A 6,836-nucleotide genomic window follows, 5' to 3' on the forward strand; every position below is an offset into this window, starting at 1 on the left:
AAAAGGCAACCACGATAAGGGACAACGATAGGCAACAACGATTGACCCGTGAAGGTTACACCCCATTCATAATCCGTAAGATTATTAACTCCATACGGTTTCGAACCACGAAAGGAGGATCGGGGATGATGGTGCGAAGTGAGTCATGGAGTCATATTCGCCCGTATTGGCCTCTACTCGATTCTTATAGTGAAAAGTGATTCTTGCGATCTCAAAGGCATACAAACAAAATATTCAATTTGCTCCAAACTATTATTAAGCTAAATTGGTTGAATATTAATGCAACATATAATTCTAAAATATTGTGATCACTTGATTAAACAACAAGATTAAAAGGAACCTAAACCGGTTGTCCAAATTATCTTATTAGGCGTGATTTTCAATTACATATTCCCTTTAACATGCAATATGGTGATCATAAAAAATACAATAGAATAAACATTAAAATTAGAAGCAATTTAACAATAATAGTGTTAGCCAAATCAAATAATAATAATAACAACCCTAATCATGATACTAGCAATATTAAAAATAAAATAAGAGTAATTAAATTAATTAATTACTCACATTCCGCGCGTTTCTTTAAATTGCTACATCATGAATAAACTGTTAGTAACTTCAATAAAAATATAAAGTAAATGGAAATTAAATTAAAGTAGAGTTGATTTGGTCCAAACCCTCAGTCAATTATACCTTTCACGCCTTGGTTTAAGTATAGAACTTTGGGTATTGTATGAACTCCTTGGAGTGCTTAAGGAAGAAATGATAGAATTAGAAATATAGGTTTAAGGCTTAGAATATGTGAGAGAGAGAAGAGAAAGATTTTTGGTTTAAAGAGAGAAAGAGAGAAGGATTTGATGATCAAGCTTGTTGATGAATAAAAAAGGGGAGATATGACCTCTATTTATAAGGGGAAAAGAGGGGTCGATTCAAGAAAAGAAAAGAATTCGAATCGGATAAGTCGCTTGCGATAGACAGCAGTTTTTGCGGTTTTTGTTTTTATCATATCTTTTGAACCAGAAATCGGAATAAGATGAATAAGATATGGTTGGAAAGATCTTGAAGTCTAATTTCTAACCCAATTTAAATCAGATTAAAATATTTTGTAGAAAAAAAGATATAGCCGAAATAGTGAGACGGTTTCAGTTTTGGATAGAGTTTGACATTTTATTCATATCTTTTCCGTTATAGCTCGGAATTGATATTATAATATGTCATTGGAAAGATAATTTCAAGGGCTATCCAACCATATAAAATTTGGATAAAACTATAATACACGAAAATAATATATGTCTATCTTTGAACGTCTTTCAATTCGGATATAAATAGGATTTTCAAAAAAAGGAGTTTTATTCAATTTCAAACTATTTAATCTTATCTTTTCAAAAAGGATAATTCAGATCTTTTAGAAACTTATAGAAGCTTCCAATTAATCCTAATTGGTTTAGGAATGGGATTAAATAATTTGGACCCTCCACATGATCATTGGGTCGTAGGTAGGAATGGGATTAATCCTTTGTAAACCTTCATCTTCAATTAATGAGCAATTTCTTACTCTTTCTCTTTACCTTTGTTCTTGATTTTGTTTATTTACTTTTATTTTTCTTCTTTGCTTATTAATCATGTTGATGCTTATTGATTTGATGATTGATATTGTTTTCAACATGATTTGTGAGTAGTCATCTAGCCAAGGGTGTGGGGATGGTGTAGTTGCTAATTGTTCATGCTTTTAATGTTGGGGTTATGTTAATGGTGATTAAAGTCTTTGCATGCTTGATATTCTTTGGTCTTTCTTGCAAGTGCACATTGTTAGTTGATTAAAGATGAGTCTTTAGTAACAAGTAACGGAAGTTGACTTAGTTGAGATTCATTACTATCGATTGTTATTTAATAGTACCTCCTAGTATATGGTTCTAATGTGGAAACATAGAGGCTAAGTTAGGAGAAGCCAATTGACCCCGGAAGGCGGCTAGATTGGACCCTTTACTTCGATATTCATGTATGTTTAGTTAACCATGGATATGCTACTTCGTTATTGTATGGTCAAGAGTCAACTTTACCTACCCATTTCCCTTGGTTCCTTAATGTTTTATTTCTTGTTTTAGCATCTTTAGACTTTAGTTTATTTATCTCCTATTCCGGACTAGCTTAATTGTCGATAACATTTGATGGTGTTTACCGTTCTCATTGGTTCGACCCCTATGCTTGCCTTATACTCGTATTAGGTTTATTTAGGTTGTATAAATTGTATTTGATTTAGGGATAGACAATTGACGACGCGTTTATTCCCTTGTCAGCATGGCCTCCCAATTTGCCTCTTCATCGTAGAGCATAACTCTGAGAGTCGACTCATAGTGCTCAATGGGCAAGACGGCTTCAGCGCTGTATACCATAAGAAATGGGGTTTCTTCGATTGCCCCTTTAGCAGTAGTCTGGATGGCCCACAGACATGAATTCATTCTTCTACCCATAAACCACCGGCTCTTTCAATTTTCTTTTTTATGCCGTCTGAGATGAGTTTGTTGACGGCTTCAACTTGGCCGTTTGCTTGGAGTCGGTCGACTGATGCAAAACAATGTGAGATACCCTGATCTCCCAACCAAGTCTTGAGCTGGGGGGTCTCAAACTGAGGGCCATTATCAAACACCATAGACATAGGTACCCCAAACCGGGTGATGATGTTCTTCCAAATGAAGGAGATGACATCCTTTGTCTTGATGTTCTTAACCGGCTCAGCTTCTACCCATTTGGTGAAATAATCCACAGCCACCAAAATGTAGCACTTTCCGCCTGGAGCAGGCGTATAAGGACCCAAGATATCCATGCCCCATTTGGCAAATGGGACTGGGCTGTGGATTGCCGTCAGATCAGTAGCTGGGCGGCGAATCAGTGGGCCAAACCTTTGGCACTTGTCGCATCTTTTGACTAACTCTTTGGCGTCTGCTTCAAGAGTAGGCCAAAAGTAATGGCGCCTGGCTCTGACAGCTAAGGACCTACCGCCTATATGAGAGACGCAGTATCCAGCATGCAATTCTTCGAGAATTTCTTTCGCCTTCTTTGGGGTAACACACATCAATAAAGGTTTGAGGAAACCCGCTTTGAAGAGTTATCCATTTCTCAACTCGAAGTTTGTCGCTCGCTTTTTCATGACGGCTGCCTCCTGTGGTGAATCAGAAAGCTTACCGTCTCCTAAATATGCCCGGATGCCATCCATCTAGGTAGTGCTTCGGTCTAAGATTCCAATGGGCTCTTCATGTATGCTTCTCTTTTCAAGAACTTCCCAAAAGACCGACCCAGGAGTATCACAGCAGGCGGAAGAAGCCAATTTAGACAACGCATCCGCCTGGTTGTTATCTGACCTAGGCACTTGATTCAGGTGGAAATCCTCAAGTGTCCCAGTCTCTTTTTTGACTGCCTGAAGATATTTGATCATAGCCGGATGAGTTGCCTCATATGCTCCCTCATACTGGCTGACGACCAACTGTGAATTAGAATAGGCTTCAATTTTAGTTGCCCCTGCCGCCTTACACATCCGGGTTCCGGCTAGCAGGACTTCATATTCCGCCTCGTTATTTGAGGCTTGAAACTTAAACCGCAGTGCATATTCAAATTTGTCCCCCTCAGGGGACTCATATATGATTCCTACACCGCAGCCGTTCTTTGTTGAGCTTCCGTCTACATACACTTTCCAAACCTGGTCAATATCATCCGGTTGCACCGGTCGTGTCATTTCAACAATGAAGTCGGCAAACGCCTGACCTTTCACTGCCTTGCTAGGTTCAAAAGTGATTTCAAGACTTTGCATTTTAATAGCCCATTTCAACATTCTGCCGGATGACTCCAAAGTAGACATTGGCCGCTTGAGGGGCTGGTCGGTGTAGATTACCACCAGATGAGCCAGAAATTACGGTTTCAATTTCTTGAAAGCCATATACAGGGAAAGGCCAAATTTTTCTACCATGGGGTACCGGAGCTCAGCATTTTTTAAGACATGGTTAATGAAATAGACCGGAAGCTGAACATCGTCTCTTTCAGCAAGGAAAATGACACCGAGGGCATGATCTAAGACGGCTAAGTACATGTATAACACCTCCCTAGGCAGTGAACTAACAAGCCTTGGCAAAGAGAGGAGGTGTTATTTCAGCCGTTGAAAGGCCGCCTCAGCCTCATCCCCCCATTCAAATCTGGTCTTCTTCCTGATTGCTTGGAAGAAGTAAAGGCATTTGTCGCCTGACCGGCTGAGGAATCTCCCCAGAGCAGTCAGGCAACCGGTTAGTCTCTGTGCTTCCTTGATAGTGCAGGGTGACTTCATGTCAATCACCGCCCGTATCTTCTTAGGGTTAGCCTCTATCCCCCTTTGATCAATCAGGAATCCGAGAAACTTCCTAGACTCAACACCAAAGACGCATTTCTTAGGATTTAACATAACCTTATGCCGCCTGAGTGTGGTGAAGGTTTCTCGGAGATCAGCAAGTGATCCGCCTGCTGTTTGGATTTGACTATCATGTCATCAATGTATGCCTCTACATTCCTCCCAATTAGATTAATAAAGACAGTATTAATCATCCGTTGGAACGTAGCCGACGCATTTTTGAAGCCAAACGACATCACCATGTAACAGAATAGCCCCTGATCAGAGACGAAGGCCGTCTTTTCTTGATCTTTCTTCCACAGGGGTATCCATAAAACTCATCAAGGCATGCCCGGCTGTTGAATCGACCAGACTGTCGATCTTAGGAAGCGGATAACTGTCCTTGGGACATGCCTTGTTGAGATCTTTGTAATCAACACACATCCGCCAAGTACCATTCGACTTCTTTACAAGCACAACATTCGCCACCCAGTCGGGGAAATTACATGGCCGAATGAACCCAACATCTAGCAGCTTTTTTACTTTGGCAGCTGCCGCCTGACTTCTTTCCTCGCCGTGATTTCTTTTCTTTTGCCAAATGGGCTACTTTTTGGGATCCACAGCGAGTTTGTGGACAGCAAGATCAGGGCTGACGCCTAACATCTCTTCTACTTCAAAGGCAAAAATGTCTTTGAATTATGTAAGCAGAAGGTGCAAGTCTGCACCTAACTTAGAAAAGGAAACCGTCCTAACCTTCACGGTACGCTCCGGACGGCTGTCGTCCAGAGGTATGTCAATATGCTCACCAGCCGGTTGGGGACGGATCTCATCTGACCGTTCACCGGTCAGTGATTGCTATTTTTTCTCCTTCTTTACCTCCACCAGCATAGGTGCCTTTCTTTTCTTTCCGGCTGCTGGTGGGGCTGGTGCTTGGTCGGCCTCCTTGACATTGTCAAGGTCTATTGGCAACTGGCCGCCTGGGGCCACGGTATCTCTGACAGTTGAGAGATAGCACTCTCGGGCCGTCTTCTGATCCCCATTCAAGGAACCGACAGAGCCGTCATCCCTCTCATACTTGAGGAGTATGAGGGAAGGGATGATTACCGCCTTGGATTCGTTGAGGGTTTGCCGGCCCAAGATAATGTTGTAGGCGGTTAACTCCTCAACGACCAAAAACTTGACGACCAGATGTCGCCCTTTTCCTTTCTCACCCAGCCGGATGGGTAGATCGACTCTTCCGACTTGGTAAACCACCCCCCCCAAAACCAACTAGGGGGTGGGTGACCGGATGCAAGCTGCTGTCATTTTATTTCAGCTTCTGCAAGCACTAGAGGCTGATGATGTTAGATGAGCTGCCGGTAACAATAAGGATGACCAGTTGGTTGGCAACCTTACATTCAATGACGACCGGGTCATCATGTGGGCGGCGAACACTGCCCCTATCCTTCTCAGTGATCAGAACATCCGGGAAGGAGGAGCTTGTAGACGCCTGCCCATCATCATCTTTGTCCATCTTTTGAAGATGGCTCTTGGTGCCCCGGATGGTAGGGCCACTACATAAGAACCCGCCTACTATTGTGTAGACCGGCTCCTTATCGGTATCCGAGCTACTAGCAGGCTGGGGGTAGTCTTAGAGGACTGACCCTTATTCTTCTTCTTTGCCCCGGCTGGGGACTTAGAAATATAGAACTTCAGCATTCCCTTGTCAGCCAAACGGTCCAACGTCCGTTGAAGACTGAAGCAGTCGTTGGTGTCATGGCCAACCTCCTCATGGTATTGATAAAATTTATTTTTGTTCCTTGATTGAATTGAACTTTTCATTGGATTCGGTTTCTCTACGGACAGCCGTTCCTTAATCTCCATGAGGATAGAGTTGCAGTCCTTGTTAAAAACGTACTTTGGGACGTACGGTTTAAATTCTTTCTTCTTCTTCTGGGACGGCTGGTCAGAATCACTTACCGCCAAGATTTTTTTTCTCTTCTTGCTCTCTTCTTTCTTTTTAGCCGGCTGAGCAGGCCGGTTGTCTTTCTGCATGTCGGACTTCTTAGAGTCCGACTGGCTACTAGGCGAGCAGAGGTCGGTAGCTTGAATGTAGCTTTCCGCCTCCCTTAGGGCCGCTTGTTGGGTGAAAGCCCCTTTTCTGACTAGGTCGAACTTAAAGGTCGACCCGTCTCTCAGACCTTTGAAAAAGTCTGTAAAAGCTACCTCATCAGACAGTCCCTGAATCTGAATTCTGATCAGATTGAACCGCCTGACATATGAGCGCATCCCTTCTCTCTCTCCCTGCTTAACAGTGCTCAAATCAAGGCTTGTTTTTTTAGCAGGGAAGTTCATTGAGAAGTTAGAAACAAACAGGAAGGCGAGCTTCCTGAAACTATCGATGGACCCGGCTGGCAGATTACAAAACCATTGTTGGGCAATGCCCTTCAATGTAGCCGGGAAGCACCAACACCAAGTGGCATCATCCAACCCCTGCAGATACATG

The sequence above is a fragment of the Chenopodium album genome, chromosome 5 (genome assembly GCF_948465745.1).
Source record: "Chenopodium album chromosome 5, dcCheAlbu1.1, whole genome shotgun sequence".
In the NCBI taxonomy this organism is placed as follows: domain Eukaryota; kingdom Viridiplantae; phylum Streptophyta; class Magnoliopsida; order Caryophyllales; family Amaranthaceae; genus Chenopodium; species Chenopodium album.